We start from the raw sequence: 20304 nt of genomic DNA, 5'->3' as shown, positions 1-20304 counted from the left end.
CTAACACTATCACTTTTGGACACGCATTAAAGACCTAGGGTTTTTTTTTTTTTTTTTTTTTTGAGACAGAGTCTCGCTGTGTCACCCAGGCTGGAGTGCAGTGGTGTGATCTCGACTCACTGCAAGCTCCGCCTCCTGGGTTCACATCATTCTCCTGCCTCAGCCTCCTGAGTAGCTGGGACTACAGGCTACAGGCACCCGCCACCATGCCCGGCTAATTTTTTGTCTTTTTAGGAGAGACGGGGTTTCACCATGTTAGCTAGGATGGTCTCGATCTCCTGACCTCATGATCTGCCCGCCTCAGCCTCCCAAAGTGCTGGGATTACAGATGTGAGCCACCAAGCCCGGCCTAAAGACCTAGGTTTTAGTATATATGAATAAAATTGTATTCTCTCTGTGATTTCTGTAGCTCTGTGGAACTTTGGAGTTCACAAGAAAAGTTTTGTTCTTAATGATAATTATTCCCTTTGTTCTTTCAATCTGAATAAAACATATCTTGAAGAATGAGAAAAACATAAAAAATCAAGTTTTCTAACAGTTATACTCTCCAAATCCTTTAGGGATAATTTTGCAGTTTTTGCTTTGCTTCAGCTCTCAAAATTTATACTAATATTCATGCCTCAGAATCCAGAAAAAGCATTTTCATTTATGCAAACTTTAATGCCAACGTGGAAACAAAACTAGAAATGAAATGTATAATTTTGGTAAGCTTTGGATTTTTTTCTCACATGATACTCTCTTTTGCTTGAGTTGATGAATATAGTAATCAATTTAGAGATCACAAAGAAAATATGTTTTATGCATGTTTTATCATCAGAAATTTGTTTTGAGTAGTGGAAATAAAATCAGAGACAAGGAAAGTGCATTTGTATATGGATTTCTTTCATAACTTTGTAGATATACTCCTTTCCTTGATGCTTTCCTTATTGCTTTCGAGATATACTCCTTTTCCTTATTGCTTAGTGTGAAGGAATCAGTTCTCGCATAGCTGTGGTCAGGTTGGCGTCTACAGCGATCTTGGGTGATGGTGGTATGCACAAAACCTCATCCACATTCATTCATTCCACACATACTCATTGGGTGCTCACTGTCTGACCGGCATAGTGTCACAGTGTGGGCAAAACCCACCAGCATCTTTGTGGGATTTAACTGCTCACTGAGGGGCATGGGAGGAGAAAATCTAGGTAAACAAGCATGACTAGTGAGAAATCCAATTTGTGAAGAACTTGCAGGAGAATCTTTCAGGCGAAAGAATAGGGCGTACTAATTCTATGAGGTGGGTGGTCTTGGTGTGTTTGGGAACAACAGGGAATGGGCCAGTGTACCTGAGAACTTGAGAAAGTTGTGATGAGTGGTGGTGCTGGGGGTGGGGGGGGGAAGGAGTCTTGTGGTCATGGCGAGAAGTTTAGGTTTCATTCTAATTATGATGGGGGAATCATCAGTGGGATAAGGCAAGTGAGCTGTGTGACTCATTTTAAAGTGATTTTAAATGGTAATTCTGATAAGGAGAACTTCCAACTTCCCAAGAGCTATTGTCAGTGGCTCTGCCTTAACAGGAGAGAGTGAATCAACAGAACTGGCGTTAGGTACATTGCATTTAATGCTTTTGGTGAATTGATGATACAAGGGAATTATAAATTTGAAAGTGATATGAGATCAAATTCATTATACATTCTTCAGGAGATTTATTAATGCTATTTTGATTTCTGTTCCTATGAGGAAAGATGGTGCCTCAAAGCAAGATGAAATCAGTAGGGACAAGTATATGGAGGAGAATTAAGTGTGATAAAGCCTATAAAGTATGTTTAAAACGGGAAGGGCAAAAACTACACAGTTTTAAAATAAAAATACCTAGCAATCTAACAATCTAATTTAGATATTAAATAAATGTGTGTGTGTTTGTAAGAGAGAGAAAAATATTTGCTAGAATAAAAACCATCATTTTTCTGAAAAGGATTATAGGGTTCATGTCTCATGGACTAATTTTTTCTGTGTGCTGCCTTAGGTTGTATTCATTTATTTTACTTTTAAAAGGACGTTGAAAAAAAAATAGTAGGAATTCAGAAGAGTGTGCCAAAGAGGGCAAGGGTTCCGCTGGCCTCGGTATGTGTGGCTAGCTAGACAAAGGAAATCGACAGTGATTTCATTTGGACACCAGGAAGAACTTCTGCATTCAAGGAGAAAAACACATTCCACTGGGCTATAAAAAATTTATGGACTCTCCATCCCTAGAAACCTTGAAGAGGCGATTCCAGGCATAGATAATCATAACCCTGGAGTCAGGAATCTGGGCCAACACCTCTTGAGGGCTTTTCCAGCGTTATTATTCTATCTGAAGGAAGAAAACCTGCAACGTGTTAATTCTCCAAGTTGTATACTATTGACAGAATACACTTAAGTTTTGACTGGAAATGTACTGGTGTTTTATTCTTTAATTCTCAAAGACAGTGTCACTTTTGTGTTCTGAGTTTTGTTAAATCTATTTGAACCTTGAAATTTTGGTTTAAAATCCTTTTAGATCTTCCCCAATTTTTTCTGATCATCTTCAAGAACAAAGTCCAGTGTTTCCTCTCTGATTCTTGCTAGTAACTTAGCTCACAAGATGCCAGCTGCAGAAGGAACGCTGTCTCGGGCTCACGCCTCCCAGGAATAATGAACACAATGTAGCCCGGGCCCAGCTGCAGGGCCAGCTCACGGGACCCTCCGCCTTCACACAGTAGTCACTCTTTTTTCCTAATAGCTCTTATAACTTTGGGTTTGGGGAGGGAAAGAGGCAGGAGGAAGCAAAGGAAAGGGGGAGTTGAAAATGGGTTATGGCGAGCACCACTGAGACCCTAGCTCATCTCAGATTTCCCATTTTCTGCTGATCTGTATTCTCCGTGGGTCCTGACGGGATTGCCTTGCTAGGCTATTCATGTTTCGGGCAGCTGGGTCTTTGTGTGTTCTCCTCTATTGCTGCCACTTTTTTTTTTTTTTCTGGAGTAGAGTTATTTAACTGTACAACCCACTGCAGTGCATTAGGACTCTTGTTGGAGCTGTTTGGAGTATCAGACGCTGTGTGTGATTTTGCTGCAGCAATGATGGCTTGTCACACCTTTCTCCTCCTATCTAGCAAGATGGAATCCTAGGTGGCTTCAGCTTGTTAGCAAACATTTATTGAATTAGTAGTCATTGAAAGCCTACTGTGTACATGGTATTGTGGAAAAAGGAATAAAAATAGGTATTGTGGGGGGATGCAACGTATAGCCAAGTAGAAGGAATAAGACAAGTGCCCAAATAAATAAATCACAAGTACTTCTGAAACTTGTGTGAGTATCAGAATCCCCTGGCAAGCAAACTCCTGGACCTTCTTCCCAGAGATTTTGACTCAGGCACTCAGCTTAGTGGTGGGGAACAGGAGCCTGCACTTTAAATTATACCATGTAATTGACATGAAGGCAAACCATGTTTGGAGGTTGAAGTTCTGCAGAGTAATGTGACAAGAGCAACGTAAGTGACATGAACAGACACGTACCCTGGGAGGTGGGGAGTGGGATGGAAAATGGGATTTGGTGGATTTGCTATCGCAGTCCAGAAAGCTGACTTCTAAGGAAGAACTGGGCTCTGGAATTACTGGATCAGATGTGAGCACTGTGTGTGCCACCTTATCCTCCAGCAGGAGCTGCCCTCCTTTCATTGAGACTTGCAGGCCCATTCACTGATGTCCTCAAAGCCTTCACAAAATAGTGATAATAATGATGACCATAGTAATAAAAAAAATAGCCGGGCGCGGTGGCTCACGCCTGTAATCCCAGCACTTTGGGAGGCCGAGGCGGGCGGATCACGAGGTCAGGAGATCTAGACCATCCTGGCTAACACGGTGAAACCCCGTCTCTACTAAAAATACAAAAAATTATCCGGGCATGGTGGTGGGCACCTGTAGTCGCAGCTACTCGGGAGGTTGAGGCAGGAGAATGGTGTGAACCTGGGAGGCGGAGCTTGCAGTGAGCCGAGATCGTGCCACTGCACTCCAGCCTGGGCGACAGAGCGAGACTCCGTCTCAAAAAAAAGAAAAAACAAAATAGAAATAGAAGTCTTAATAATACAGAACTGACATTAAAGAACAGGTGTTAATTAATGCATTAAGCACTCATCTATGCACTTTTCATGGCATAGAGCCATTTCTTCCTCATGGCAACTCAACGGTTTAAGTGCCAGATGTAGCCTCATTTCACAGATGAACTAGTTGAGGCATAGAGAAGTTCATCTGACTGTCCCAGGGTCCCTCGTTAGTAACTAGCAGAGCCTGGATTTGAACTGCAGCATTCTGACTCCACAGCCTGTGCTCCCCAACACCGGATTCCACTGCCACTGGGTGGGTTCTGTGTCTATCCACAGGTACCTCTTGAAACAGGTGGGGCAGTTGTGTCATGTGATTTTGAGCAAGTTGTTTCTTTTCTTCAGGCTTCTGCTTTTGCACCTTTCATAGGTCAGTATCAGGATCTCATGGACTATACAAAATTAAAAAAAAATGTAATGGCTAGTTGATTTGGCAGGTGAGTCGTTACACACTCCTTAGTGGATTCTGAGTTCCGTGCCTACCATCCCATCCTGCTCTCTTTCATCCAGATGTCCAAGGCTGGAGGATTTACCTTGTTTAATTGGATTGGGATGTTATCTTTTCTTACAGAAACCAGAAAGCATAAGGAAAGTACTAAAAATATCATATAATTTTACCCCAGATATACCACGCAGATTCTCAAATTTGGTTTTCTTAAAAAAAAAAGGCACTCTACAATGAAAAATCATATGCCTTATAAAAATTATATGTGTAGATATATAACCAACACAAAATGCCCACCGAGTTCCTATATGGCCGTGTGGATGCTGTACAATACCCATTCCACAGTGCTTATACTGTTAAAGCCAAATAGCAGCAATATTGTAACAAACAAACTGACACATAACTGGGGATTTAGCACATAACATATGTCTTTTATTTAAAATGTTTTATAAAGTTTGTGATTGGTGCTAATTTCTGAGCATGAGGATTTCTCTGAGTTACAAAAGGGAGGTAACCCAGAAGAGAAATACCAAGGGTAGGTGTGTGTGTAGGAACAGGAAAAGCAGGATCATTAGCAGTTGTTGACATGGGTCTCCTGTTTGGGACTGAATCTGTCTGCCTTGATTGAGAGAGTACATTGCTGTCTTTCCACAACATCCTTTTCGTATGGCTGGTGGGGTCAGCGTCTGAGGTCAGCCCTGAGGGTTGGCTTCAGGGGGTTGCTTCTCCTGGCCCCTGAGGCAACCTTGGATGTCCGAGGTGAACAGGGCTAATTTAGCATGACCTCTTGTCTTTTCTTTTCTTTACTTCTTTCTTTCTCTCTCTCTCTCCTTTTTTTTTTTTTTTTTTTGAGTCTCGCTCTGTTTCCCAGGCTGGAGTGCAGTGGTGTGATCTCAGCTCACTGCAACCTTTCCACCTCCCAGGTTCAAGCGATTCTCCTGCTTCAGCCTCCTGAGTAGCTTAAATTGCAGGCATCCGCCACCAGGCCCGCCGAATTTTTATAATTTTAGTAGGAGTTTTCACCTTGTTGGCCAGGCTGGTCTCGCACTCCTGACCTCAAGTGATCCACCCGCCTCGGCCTCCCGAAGTGCTGAGATTATAGACCTGAGCCACCACCCAGCCAGAATGAGATATTTCTTTGTGCTCCCCTTCCTTTCTGTTCCCTCCCAGCCTAGGCTGAGGGTGTCCGTGTCTTGATTCTGCAGCTTATCCGGCAGCGCTTGTTCCTTTGTCCTTTGCCGAGAGTCCCACCAGCCCCTCACCTAGGCCTGTGCTCACCATGTGCTTGGCCCCATGTACCCAAATCTTGTCTCCTCTTGAGTGAGGCACTTGGCCTGGCTTGATGTGAAGCCCAATCTAAAGCCGCTACTGTCATCTTCCCATTTATGAGGGTAACTGTCAAACAAACCAGTTTCCAAGAAGGAGTTAATGATCTGTAAACCATAACAATTTTTATATTGCTTTTTTTGAGATTCCTTGCCTTCAGGTATAACAGTAGTAGTCCCTTAGCTCTCAGGAAGGAAGAGATTGATTACAGTTTCATAGAAGGGAGGGGAGATGTTTCTGAGCTGAAGACTTTGCAGGTAACCCTTAAATACTATCAGGGAGTGCTTGTATAAAATAGCCAGTCTTAGAAATGAATTCCAGTAATCCAGCTTATCTCATGATAAGGACTCTTGATTTGAATGTAAGTGTATTTGAAATTAGCACCACATGTATCTGATTTCTACACCTAAATCTTTGGGTTCCGTTGATCAATTATGTATTTAACTTGAAATACAGTCATGTTTTCTCATTTTAGACAAAGGGCCATTTTTTACTCCTTAACACAAATGAAAATGTTAGTTTTATTTTGTGACTATCCTCATCACATGCATCTCTACAGCTCTTTCTTGGTGTTGGCCATTTTGGGCATTTCTTGAATCCTATGCCAATTATACAGACTTTCTTTTGCAAAGTAAGTTTCTGACTTTAATACCAAGACAGAATACAAATAATATTCTATAAAATTTATATAGAATCTAATATAATATATATATATTAGATTCAAGCCTGTGGTTTCCATTGATATTTTCATCTAAATTCAGAGTCATTGATATTTATTTTCTCTTTATTCTTTCTTACACTTTCCTGTAAACAAATCAAAACATTCACTTCTGCTTGTCTCCTCAAATGCAGGAAGCTAAAAGCTTATATGAGCTAACCTTTGTTGTTTCAGAGACAAGCTTTTATTTTTCTGCAATTTTTACTCTTTGTAGACTTGTAAATATTTTTCCTCTCTCTCTCCCTTCCTTCTTCCCTCCCTCCTTCCCTCTCTCCCTCTTTCCCTCCCTCCTTTCCTTCCTTTTTTCCTTTCTCCCCTTTTTTCCTCCTTCGCTTTCTCTCTTCCTCCTTCTTTTCTACTTTTCTTTCATTCTACATCCACAAGAATTTATTGCACACTGTCAGGATTGTACACTTACATATAAACATCTACCTGCCTCTGATATTTAAGGACCAAGGACCCAGCAGAATCAATGGAAAAGGAAGATTTTGAAAACCGGAGGAATCTCCTCGTCCCCAGCAGGAACTTAAGCCGCCCTCAGCCTTGCTCCTCCCTCTTCACCCTGTCCAGTGCTCATTCTCCTAACCTCCCTGTTCCAGTGGAGTCAGGAGAGAAAGTGGATATGGCTCCAGGGGTAGCTGAAGCCTCCATCTATTGTTTTAGTGTTGATCTTTAAATATATGTTCAAATACACACTCCTTATGCTACTGCTAGTGTACCTAGCGTGGAAGGATATTATACATGTGGTTTTAATGTAAACTTCTTCACCGCAGGTCCAAACTTACAACTTTGAATTCTATACTGTGGTCTTTCCACCAACAGCCGTGGTGGCTTCGGCAAAGCTCTTTATCCTTTGTGACCTCACTTTTGTTATTTATTGACTAAAATCTTTTCATACTAGGAATTAAAACTTCCCAGCTGATAACAGGTGTTTCAAGTGAAGATTATAACTTTGCCTGATTTATCTGGTTTGCCACATAGAATTGGCCCTTGCTTAATGCTGTTGAGTTGGATGACAGACTTGTTTATGGGGTCACTCTTATGATTGGTGGGTGCAGTAGAGCTGTTGTCCCATGGAGGGACTCTCTGGAGATCCCTGAAAGCTTCCAACTACTTATTTCCATGTGCCCCATACACTGTGAGGGCTATAGCTGTAAATCGTGGTCCTTTTACTATAGAGAATCAGATTTGACATTAAAGCCCAACTTTTGGGCAAATGACAAATATTATAATTTTCTTACTGACAAAATTAGTCTACTTCTTGATTTTAAAAACTCCTGGGGGATCAGCAAAGATTCATTAGTGAAAAAATGGGAAAACCTACTAAGCGTTTAAATGTATGAAAAAGATAATATACAATTTTTGTTCAGCAATACTATGGAAAATATGCAGTCATCAAAAATTTTGTTGTAGAAATTATATGGATATGGAAAATATTTATAATGTATTAAGTATATAAAAAAGTTGATTATAACATGTTATTAGTATCCATTTTCATAAAATAATGTAAAATAAAATAATTATATGTAGATATTTGTAATAGAACGCTGGACAGATATACTAAAATATGAATAGAAGTGATCCCTGGATAATAAAACTAGAGATACACTTTTGATTTTCCTACTTTTTTGCTTATTTGCATTATCTAAATTTTTAATGCTGAATGAGTATTACTTTTTAAATTAGCTTTAAAAAGTAATAATTAAAGAAAAAATTTATTTGGATGTTGAAAGTTTGTCTGGAAAATTTATAGGACACCATTCTAAATGGAACATTTTGTAAAAAGCTGCAAGTCAGTAACTTAGACATTTGTTTCTTCTCTGTGCCCAAACAGAATTTCATAAATTTCAGGGAAAGTGACGTTTTTCCATTTAACTTGTGATTTGTCTGGTGTCAGACTTGCCTCATGTGCTCAGCATAGTAATTGTAAACCTACTCAAACACGTTTGAAAGAATGACATACTGGTTTGCTGAAGGCTCCTTCCTGGCAAAATTAGTGGCTTAAAACAACAGAAATTTACTCTCTCATAGAGCTAGAGGCTGGAGTCCACAATGAACATCATGGGACAGAAATCCAGGTGTCAGCAGGGTCATGCTCCTGGAGGCTCTAGGGGGACAATCCATTCTTTGCCCCCTGCAGTTTAGGAGGCTGCAGGCATTCCTTGGCTTGTGGGTACATCACTGCAATCTCTGCATGGTGGTCACATTGCCTTCTCTTCTGTCTCTATCAAACCTCCCTCTGCTTTCCTTTCTTATAAGGACACTTGTGATTGGACTTAGTGCCTGTTGGATAATCCAGTAATCTATCTATCTAGGATCCTTCATTTTATCAAATCTGCAAAAAGGCTTTTTCTTTGTAAGGTAGCATTTATAGGTTCCAGGGGTTAGGATGTAATGTCTTTCGGTGGCCATTATTCACCCTACTACAGATGGTTCTCTTATAATTGGGGAATTGTAAAAATGCAAAAATTGTCAAACACACACACACACACACACACACACACACACAAAATGTTCATAGTTCATAATTTTTTTTTAAATTTTACTTTAAGTTCTGGGATACATGTGCAGAACGTACAGGTTTGTTACATAGGTATACATGTGCCATGGTGGTTTGCTGTACCTATCAACCTGTCATCTAGGTTTTAAGCCCCGCATGCATTAGGTATTTGTCCTAATTATCTCCCTCCCCTTGCCCCTGACACCCTCACAGGCCCTGGAGTGTGTTGTTCCTCTCCCTGTGTCCATGTGTTCTCACTGTTTAGCTCCCACTTATGAGTGAGAACATGTGGTGTTTGGTTTTCTGTTGCAGCACTATTTACAATAGCCAAGACTTGGAACCAATCCAAATGCCCATCAATGATAGACTGGATAAAGAAAATGTGGCACATACACACCATGGAATACTATGCAGCCATAAAAAAGAATGAGTTCCTGTCCTTTGCAGGGGCATGGATGAAGCTGGAAGCCATCATTCTCAGTTCATCAGTTTTTTAGGTTATGTTTATTTTTTCTTAAGCCTAAGAAAATTATTTCCTTGGAATTCAGAAAGCTACTAAAAAATCGAAAAATAAAGAAAATTGCTCTGTAAAGGTAGCATCTTACTCATATGTTCAGCCAAATTCATTTTTTAATTAAAATTTCTGAAAAAGAAGAGATACTTTAACATTTTATATAGAATATAGGTTTTTTTACACAAAACCTGTGGTTTTTTTTAACCTGTTCTACACAGGTTTTGTGCTACAAATATTCACATTAGTAGTTTGTTATCTTCTAATATAGTGGGCACATGAAACAGTGTTTGTAAAAGATTCACGGTACTGTCACAGGGACAGTGAATAGATACTTTTCTCCTCATTTTGAGTAAAGCTTTGAGCATAAGTTTGAAAATGATGTGGGAAATATGAGTATAATATGCATGTCTGAGAGAAGTACCTTTTTATGCAGTTATTTTCCCCTTATGATTTCCTGTTAAGAGAGTTCATCTTTGAAATAATTTGTTGGTTTAGTTCTGAAAGTTTGGTTTAATTATTATCTGAATTTATGGTTTATTTATCTAGAAAAAAGGTTAATTATTCCACATATTTTTCTGGGTTGGTTTTGTGGATAAAATATATTTCCACTATGGTAGACTTCATTTGTTAGCCAACCATAGAAACACTCCACAGAAAACTAATTAAGTTGGTAGAAATTCATTAATAATGTGCCTTATGGTTTCCAGTGGAGATTGTATAACTTCTTAGAGACTCTCTGAAGATTATAATAACTTCAAAACTAAAATCTGGTTTATACAAATATAATACTTAAATATAAGATGTTAACTTTTAAAATGCTATCTCAAGTTTATATATATATATATTTAAACTCAGCATTCGTTATATCATTCTTATTTTCAATGTTCTATTCACCTTTTGCATTAGAGGAATCTGTACTGAGGGAACCAAATGTGAGAACAAGTCTACCTGCTACTCCAAGAGTAGTGTAATTTATTGTTTATTAAATGAAAAAAATATGCTTTAGGTACGAAAGCATTAAACAAGATAGATGGTGAGTGTAATCTTATATAAACCTAGACTTTCTTTGTAAGTGATTTTTTTCCCTTGAGTTTTAAATTTTATCAAAGCAATACTTGCAGAGATGAAAACATCAAATAACAGTGAAAAAAACTAAACAAAAAATATTTTTAGCTGTCTCTTTCATCCCTTCTGCACACCTCAGTCCTGCTTGAAGAAGTGATCGTAATTATTTATTTTGGCAGTTTCTTCTTGTGTTTACCTTTACATATCCAAACACTACACTTTATCCCATTATGATAGATAATATTTTTTAGCTTTATGTTTTGGTAGATGTACATTTAGGCCAATAATGACTATACTCACTCTCTTTCCTCCGTTTTGCTAATATAGTTACTTCTGAAAGTTTAGTGAACTCAATGTCTGTGTGATAACTAAAGGGCCCATCAGTGCAGCATAATTTTTATTTCCTTTATTGTTCAATTTAGAATATATATTATTTTTAGAATTGAATAGTTTTATATACATCTACACTTAATTTTCCACAAATGCTTTATCAAATTTGGCGTATGACTATCAATATGTTCCCCAGCTACCCGGTTATATGACATAGTGTATTCTTCATCTCCTCCTGGGGATCTCACCCTGAGAGTTCCTTGTCCTCTTGTTCCTGAGTAGACTCTGTCTCTGGGTCAGCTGCGCTCCTTCTGTAAGTGAGGGACTTCTCTCTGTTGCTCTGCTGTGTTGGATGCTCCTCTGTTTTCTTCCCCTTTTTTGGTTTACTCCTGTGTTATGCTGGAGCACGTCTCCCAGAAGTAAACATTGTGTGCCTTTTATATCTGAAAGTTTCTTTATTTTACTCTCACATTTTCACCTTTTGGCTGGGTATAGAAATGTAGATTGGCATTAATTTCTACTAAGCACTGTGAAGGCACTACCCATTGACTTCTATGATCCCTTGTTACATTTCAGGAACCTGATCCTATTTGATTCAGCTATTAATATTCTTTTGTATGTGACTTTCCCCCCTGTATTAGTCCATTTTCACACTGCTATAAGGAACTACCTGAGACTGGGTAATTTATAAGGAAAAGGGGTTTAATACTCACAGTTCCACACAGCTGGGGAGGCCTCCGGAAACTTAAAATCATGGCGGAAGGGGAAGGGGAAGCAAGGCACATCTTACATAGCAGCAGGGATTGGGGAAGTGCCACACTTATAAACCATCAGGTCTTGTAAGAACTCACTATCACGAGAACAGTATGGGGGAAACGGCCCCCATGATCCAGTCACCTCCCACTAGGTCCCTCCCTTGACACGTGGTGATTACAATTCAAGATGAGATTTGGATGGGGACACAGCCAAACCATATCATCCCTCAACACTTTGCAAGCTTTAAAGATCTTCTTTTTGTTTTTGGTCCTCTTTAATTTTATGGTTACGTGCCTTGGTGTGGATTTTCACCCACTTCATCCAGTTAATGGTTGTGGGCCTTTTTAATTTGGAGACTCTTGTTTCTTAACAGTTCAACAAACTTAAGGAAAATCCTGACTTGCCCTCCTAATTTGGGAACCATTTAAGATATAAGGACAGATGATAAATGTAGATTAGGTCAAAATATCAGGGTTTTTTTTGTTTTTTTTTTAAATTTTATTATTATTATACTTTAAGTTTTAGGGTACATGTGCACAATGTGCAGGTTAGTTACATATGTATACATGTGCCATGCTGGTGTGCTGCACCCATTAACTCATCATTTAGCATTAGGTATATCTCCTAAAGCTATCCCTCCCCCCTCCCCCTACCCCACAGCAGTCCCCAGAGTGTGGTGTTCCCCTTCCTGTGTCCATGTGTTCTCATTGTTCAATTCCCACCTATGAGTGAGAATATGTGGTGTTTGGTTTTTTGTTCTTGCGATAGTTTACTGAGAATGATGATTTCCAATTTCATCCATGTCCCTACAAAGGACATGAACTCATCATTTTTTATGGCTGCATAGTATTCCGTGGTGTATATGTGCCACATTTTCTTAATCCAGTCTATCATTGTTGGACATTTGGGTTGGTTCCAAGTCTTTGCTATTGTGAATAGTGCCGCAATAAACATACGTGTGCATGTGTCTTTATAGCAGCATGATTTATAGTCCTTTGGGTATATACCCAGTAATGGGATGGCTGGGTCAAATGGTATTTCTAGTTCTAGATCCCTGAGGAATCGCCATACTGACTTCCATAAGGTTTGAACTAGTTTACAGTCCCACCAACAGTGTAAAAGTGTTCCTATTTCTCCACATCCTCTCCAGCACCTGTTGTTTCCTGACTTTTTAATGATTGCCATTCTAACTGGTGTGAGATGGTATCTCATTTTGGTTTTGATTTGCATTTCTCTGATGGCCAGTGATGGTGAGCATTTTTTCATGTGTTTTTTGGCTGCATAAATAAATTTGCTTAGGAAAATGTAGCTTAGGTATGTAGAGTCAGTGGGCTTTCTAAAACTGCCATATCTTGGTTGAAACCCCTGGTATGTTACTGTCTTCTCTCTCATTGATTTTTTCCTTTTTGTTTACAACTGAATATTTTCCATTATGATCAATTTAGTAGATTTTGAGAAGGAGAGGCGATACATATTGAAGAACAATTTGCCATCTTTTCCCAGAAATCCTCTCTGGATTGTTAAATCCTCTCTAACTTGCTAATTTTAGCCATTTGAACTTTCCTTTCTTGTATCTTTATTTAAGATGAAGACAGTGACACTTAAGTTACTTTCAAGTTTAAAGAGATATTTATAAAGCACTTTGAACTTTTTTGTGGGAGCAGTACTATATAAATAAAATACTGCCATTCAAATACAGCCCCCGCCCCGGGTTTGAATGTAGAGGTCAATGAACTATAGAGAAAATGGTAACAAATAAGATATGACCAAAAAGTGGCAATAAATAACACGGGGTCATAAAAATTTCATAAAATCCTCTTTTAAATATGAAGAGGGATTTTTTTTTTTCATTACATCCCTGGGTGTTTCAGCTCCTGACTGTCCAGCTAGTAGAATATAAAAACCACTGTAACAACAGGTGCAGATATGTTCCTTGGTGTGCCAGTTGTTCATTTCTTTGTTTTTAATGAAAATATTATACATTCGTTTCTTGGCAAGAGAAATGATGTCTGGGCTTCTGTGCGTACTGAGTGCTCTGAATGAGACATTAGTCAGATTGGCGTTTATGAGTCACCAGGCATCTTCAGAAGCCAAATCCAGGAATTATAAAATAATTTACTCAGGAAGTAATGAGGATAAATGAAATTCATCATCCTGGGAGCCAGGAAAGTTACCCTGTAAGCTGAAAATCCCACTGAAATTAGTTCCCCCCCACACTGATTGATGAATGCATTCTCTTTAAGAGTTGTTTTCGTGACACTTATGAGCAGTGCTAGAATTCTCATGTTTCCACCTAGTATGCCTGCAATAAGTGTTAGAGCAGGAGTGGTGCCATCCACTATTATGGAAACACTTTCCTATTAGTCTATTCATGGGGTGGTGCAAAACAGGTGCTTACTTACCAGACAGCTCATTCAGAGTCCACCTTGCTTGTGGATAAAAGTCCCTTTTCTTCTGTTCTCCCCTCTTTATTCTCCTTCCAGAGATTTCCTAAAGTCTTTTTACTTCTTGGCCCTTCCTTGCAGCCCCATCCCCAACAATCCTGGTCTATCAGGAACATCTGGTTTGGAGGTAGAAGGAGCTCCAGGGAAAGGGAGCATCAGGATTCTCAGCATTAATCATCAATAGGAGAAATGGACCTTAGTCTTGAAGATTAAAAAAGAAAGTTTTATGTTGCAAAAACGTGGTGTCTTCATAGTTACTATGCCAACAGAACCCTAATTTCATTTCCGCTTCATAGCAAGGGTCATCTTCTGGAAGAGAAAGAGCAGAGAGGAAGATAAGTCATCCTGCCACGTAGATACTAGAGTCAGTCTGAGACAAAGAGAGTCAAAGGAAGGAAATGTGCAGACTTATTAGGGCAATGCAAAAAAAGAATAGTTTATTTGTTCATGGTCAGTAAAATCCTCTACTAGGAACCCTACTCATTTTTTCTTTTTAAATTACAGACCCCTTTAAACAAAAGAAACACTACTGATAATTATAAATGTATTAATACATAGGCTAAATCGCTGTAATAGTTACTAATTATTAAATGTATATTTTTAGAGATAGGGTTTATTATGACTATTTTAAAACAAATATAAAGTAGAAATGTTAGCATGAGCTACATTAGGAATAAACTATATTGTATGTACATCTTGTTATTATGATGGATTTCTCTTAGTGTAGGCAAGGCTCTTCTTTAACAATAATGGATATAAAACTGAATTTCACATGGCTTTGATAGTTTTAATATTGTTTGGCTGACTTCTTGTCAGATGCAATTGGATCATCAGTTTTCACCCCAGAATAAGGTAGAAAAGATCATATGCCAGGAGAAGGAAATACATCAGCTCTACCATTTTCTTGTGTGTGTGTGTGTGTGTGTGCACTCTTTTAATTACCTTAAATCTGTCATTTATTTGTAGGAATGTCAGCAGGATTTTATTAAAACCAGATTTGTAATCCATAACTTCACTGCAGTGAGCGAATGTGGACTGTAAAGCTCTGAGTGATCCCGCAGGTGAAGTGTCCCATCAACTCCTTTCCCACTATAGGATGCCCACCCTCCCTTAGGATACTTCTAATTCTGTATGTGACACTGATTATATGACAAATGGATTGGTGGAGGACTCCAGTGTCGGCCTATGTATTAAGCATTAGTAATGCTGAATTTATTTCATATTTTTGAAGATAAAAATAACTATAAATAGAAATTTTAATATATTCTGTCCCCAACCTAGGTGATTCTATTATGTGGCTTCCGGGGTGTACATAGCATACTTTGGGGATGAGGTCCTGGAGTACCACGCTAAGGACATGGAGGCTGCTTCTTGGCTTTTCAGAAAAGCATGCCAAGCTCATTCACGAATATCTGCTATTGTTTCAGGAGGAGAAAATGATAGACTGGTGTCAGATATCCTGATCAAGACCAAAATCCTCTCTTGGCCCCCATGTGGAGGGTGAGAAAAACTAGACCTATCAGACCAAGTGATATTCTTAGCAAACAGGTGTAGGAGCAGAACTGGTATTTCTCTTTCTTCATTCTTGGGCCAATCCTCCAGTGCTGAGACTGTTCCTCCTTATTATATCAAGGGAGAGATAAGGGAGAACTCATCATCATTTGTGTGGATGTTAAAGACATTAAAATGAAATGTAGCTCGTGTAGCTTTGGCCACGGTCTGAGATTTATTGACAACTAGCAGCCAGTTATGATAGTCAAGATGGTTCATTAGCTAGGGCAGACTCTACATTCGTAGATCAAGATTTCTTTGTAGAAAGGAAAAGTGACTTTCTCAGTGCTGGGATATTCAGATTTAGGAGGCTTTTTTGTTCATTGTTTTTTCCTTGTTCAGTAGTTCACAGCTAGAAGAGTTCACATGTTCCTAGAGGATAAAGATGCTAAGATCAGCACTGTGTGAAATATGGAAAATCTTAGATTCTGTGGGTGGGGCAAAATGTATTTTCATTGTATTTGTAGGATAGATTCTTCATCTAGCTCATTAATCTGTAGTCGTTTATCTTTAGGCTGCAGCATTTGACTCATTCATGATTGTGCCATCACTGTGAAGGAAGTGCCATTTGTGACACTGTATCCCTTTTTCTTTCTTTTAAGTGTAGCTAAAGACAGGTTAAGTGCCCTGACTATCATGGTGAAGCAAAACTAAAAATACATGTATTCCAAGGGAGTGTTTGGTCAAGGGAAGGGAAGGGAAGGGAAGCTTGCTTGCTTGCTTGCTTGCTTGCTTGCTTGCTTGCTTGCTTGCTTGCTTTCTTTCTTTCTTTCTTTCTTTCTTTCTTTCTTTCTTTCTTTCTTTTCTTTCTTTCTCTTTCTGTCTTTTCTTTCTGTCTTTTCTTTCTTTCTTTCTTCCTTCCTTCCTTCCTTCCTTCCTTCCTTCCTTCCTTCCTTTCTTTCTTTCTTCTATTTTTTTCTATTTATTTCTCTTTTCTTCAGTACCCCTTTTCTCTTACTTCTTTCATCCCCTGTCCATTACCCCTCTGTGCTCTTTTCCCCACCCGCTTTCCATTTTTTTTCCTCCTTCTACATTCGTATGTCTCATCTGTCCAGCAAAAGCACTGATGGTTCTTTGATCTGATGGGTTTAAGTAACTTGTCTAGCCCCAAACAAATCATTTCGGTCCAGGAAGTGAAATACACTAGCTGGGGATGTTTCTTCTGTGATGGAGCCAGGCATGGGGTCTGTTTGCTCAAACTATATGGACTCCCAAAGGGAAATCAGATATGTTGGGAATGAAGAAGTGGGGGAATGAACACTGGAGAACCAAAAAATTACTGTCTACAACAAATATGATCCATTTTTTCTGAGGAGGGAGTCCTTATACATATACATTATACACCATGAGACCACAATGTAGAACATTAGACCTTGGGCCACTGGGTATCTTGTTTCTTTTCCAGGCTTGGTTCAGTGATCACCCAAGTCAAATGGGTATTTTACTGAATACTAGAGGGAACGCAGGGACTTCTCCAAGACGTTCTCGGTACCTATATTGAAGAGCAGGGATTTCAATCAGATTTTGGTGATGGACAGATAGAAGAGGGAAACTGCATGAGTTAAAATTTAGTACAATTTTTATAAGCACTGAGTGTTTTTAGAGCACAGTTTTTACAGCAGATGTGCTAGCTTTTACACCTGGTGATGTGAGTATCACTGCTGTTTTCTTCCCCCTTCTGAGGGTCCAGGAGAGAGGGCAGGGTCTGCTCCCTGATTTGGCAGTGAAGGCTGCATATCAGATAGTGGAACCTGCAAATTTGCTGTTATTTATCTCCTAGGGATCCAGGAACTTGTTTGCCTTTCTCTAGGAATGTGGTTTCTCCATTCTACCAGCTAAGGGTCCAGTGTTTTCTGGGGAACGTAGTGTGAAGGGAATCTATACCCCTTTGTTTTAATTTGGCCCTCTTTGAACATCTGCACAAAGCAAAATCTTCACCTGTTCTACGTAGGGAACTGTCGATGGGTTTATTTGTCATCTGCACAGTCTCTCTTGTGCATATTCCAGTGTCTCAAACAGAACAATGGGGAGTTCATTCAGTCTGCTTTCAATGGCCTTGATGTGTGTATGTTTAAAAATTAGCCAAGCAAAGTGCTTCATTTATAGAAAGCATAACTCTTAGTGCTGGTTTATGGAGCTTAAATTACATGCATAATTGAGGCAGATGCATTTGACATAAATTCACCTATTCTGTGCACTTCTAAGTAGAAGAGTCTGCTTATCTTTATTGTTACTTTATTTATTTTTGTAAGTCTTTCAGCACCTAGAGATTGATTTACTTTACAGTACATTACCTGCCTTCAGGACTTTGTTCATTTCTTTGCCTTGATTCATGAAATATTTTATTGAAACCATTAGTATCTAATTGGAAACATCAGATTGAATTTAGTGTCCTTGATTTGAAATGTCGTCAGTATTAAACGCTAGTCCTATGGTAAGAGATAAATGTCATCTTTACTGTGAGAAATTAACTTAAATATGTTTTGTGGTAAAGAGTGATAAAAGGATGAGTAGGGATGCTCTATTTTCCACACTCAGGACCTCAAGTCCTTTTTGTTAAAACACACATGTCACAATTAAGCTACTTACTCATACAAATGAGTGTAGCGCATTTGACAGAAATCATTCTATTCTCTCTGCTCTTTTGTTCCTGGGATCCTCTCAAATGTATTAAACAGAGCAGCTATTTATGAGGAATCAGAGAACTGCATTCCTCAATGCGGTTTATTTTACTTGAAACTGATAATGTATGCAGAGATTTTGTGATTAAAGAAAATAGATCATGAACTTGATTTTATTAGTGTTCTTAAATGTATAAAAAATAAAAATAGTCTCTCATCTTCCCTTTGCATTTCTCCCTCATTATGATGAGCAAAGTAAAGCTTAGTAGTAGGAAATACCCCCTTGCCTTAAGGGAGTTGGATTTTTCTGCTGCATAGACTTTAGTTTATGGCTCCTTTCTCCAAGAGAAACATGTTTACCATAAAGATACGTGGTAAGTATTGGCATAGAATATATGAACCTGCTACTTAGTGTTCTCCATCGGTGCTGTTGTCCATTACGGCTGTGAATAGTTTTGAGTTAAAGGAGGGCAGAGAATTTCAAGAGAAGATTTGTCTGAATTTTCTCGGGGGATGACATAGCACTAATAATTTCCTTTGTCAATTTGTGTCCCTGAGGTTCTGGATAACTAGTCAATAGATTGAAATCAAAGAGAGAAAGTGCCGTTCCTTAATTGATTTTTAATGGAGGGTAAACAGTTCATTATCCTTAATTCAGTAAAGAGCGGAAGTTATTTTCATACGTAGGTAACTTGTTTAGAGGCATTAATATATGGCTAAGTTTGAGAGGGGGAAAATTACATTTTTGAAACAATTATCTTTGTCTGGTAAGCAGTGAAATACCAGAAAACCCTGTTGTACCAGTTACATATTGTTGCATAAGAAATTAACTCAAAATTAATGGCTTAACACAATAAACATTATCTCTCAGTTTCTGTGGTTCAGCAATCTGAGTTCAGGTTATCTGACCACCTCTGTCTCGGGGTCTCTCCTGAGGTTGTGGTCAAGCAGTTGGCTGGGGCATTGGTCTCATCAGAAGGCTCAACTGAAGGAGACTCCATTTCTAACCTCGTTCAGGTGATTGTTGGTGGGACCCAATTCCTTTTAGGTTGTTGGACTGATGGTTTCAGCTTCTTGCTGCCTGTTGGCCAGAGATTTCTCAGTTCCTTACCACAAAAGCCTTTCCTGGAGCAACTCAAAACGTGGCAGTTGGCTTTCATCTGAGCAAGCAAGTGAGACAGCAAGAGTGAGTGAGCAAGACAGACAGCAGAGTTTTTTTGTAACCTAAACTTAGAAGTGGCATCTTAGAAGCAAGTCATAACCAAATCCATCTTATACTCAAGGCAAGAGTAAAAAGGCATAGATTTTGGTGGTGAGCCACCCTAACATTGTCAGAAGCCATCTTAGAAACTGCCTACTATGTTTACTGACCATGTTTTCAGACCTCATTCCATTAATTAATCAACAGGCACAAATTGAGCATGTTGCTAATAATCTGAGTTCTGCATGTCACATGATTGCTCTTCTCCCCTCTTAAACATGGCCTGTCCTTAGCTTCAAGTCTTTTTTTCTGACCCCAGTTCCTTCTGGACATGACATGTTTTTATGCCATGCATCACTCCCCATCCACACATCCCTTAGTCCAGCACTGTTTTGGATAACTGGATGTACTGAACAGTGGTTTTTCTATAGCCTCAGGTTTTACTGTAATTTTATCTGAACCTTTCTATACAATACTTTGCATCAGTGCCACCCAGGGAGAATGCTACTGTTTTCATACAATAGTCTATCTGGGTGTACATTTGCAGACCCCATAGCTCTCACTTCACAGCTATGATGTACCATTGTTTTTCTGTAAGTGTAATTCTGTCTCTATGAATTTGCCTATTCTGGATATGTCATACATATGGAATTATGCAATTTATGGCCTCATGAGTTTGGCTTTTTTCACTTAGCATAATACTTTCAAGGTTTCTCACTTTACTTTTACATGCCA

At 39.0% G+C, this 20304-nt stretch overlaps 1 protein-coding gene across 5 annotated transcripts in view; it reads left to right on the top strand.

Moving 5' to 3' along the window:
* Positions 1 to 20304, top strand: part of PID1 (phosphotyrosine interaction domain containing 1) — a 795439-nt gene that overhangs the window by 116373 nt on the left and 658762 nt on the right. The window lies entirely within an intron of this gene.

Source organism: Pan paniscus, chromosome 13 (genome assembly GCF_029289425.2).
Source record: "Pan paniscus chromosome 13, NHGRI_mPanPan1-v2.0_pri, whole genome shotgun sequence".
NCBI lineage: Eukaryota > Metazoa > Chordata > Mammalia > Primates > Hominidae > Pan > Pan paniscus.
The sequence above is the reverse complement of the archived record's forward strand: the minus strand, read 5'-3'. Positions and strand labels throughout refer to the sequence as shown.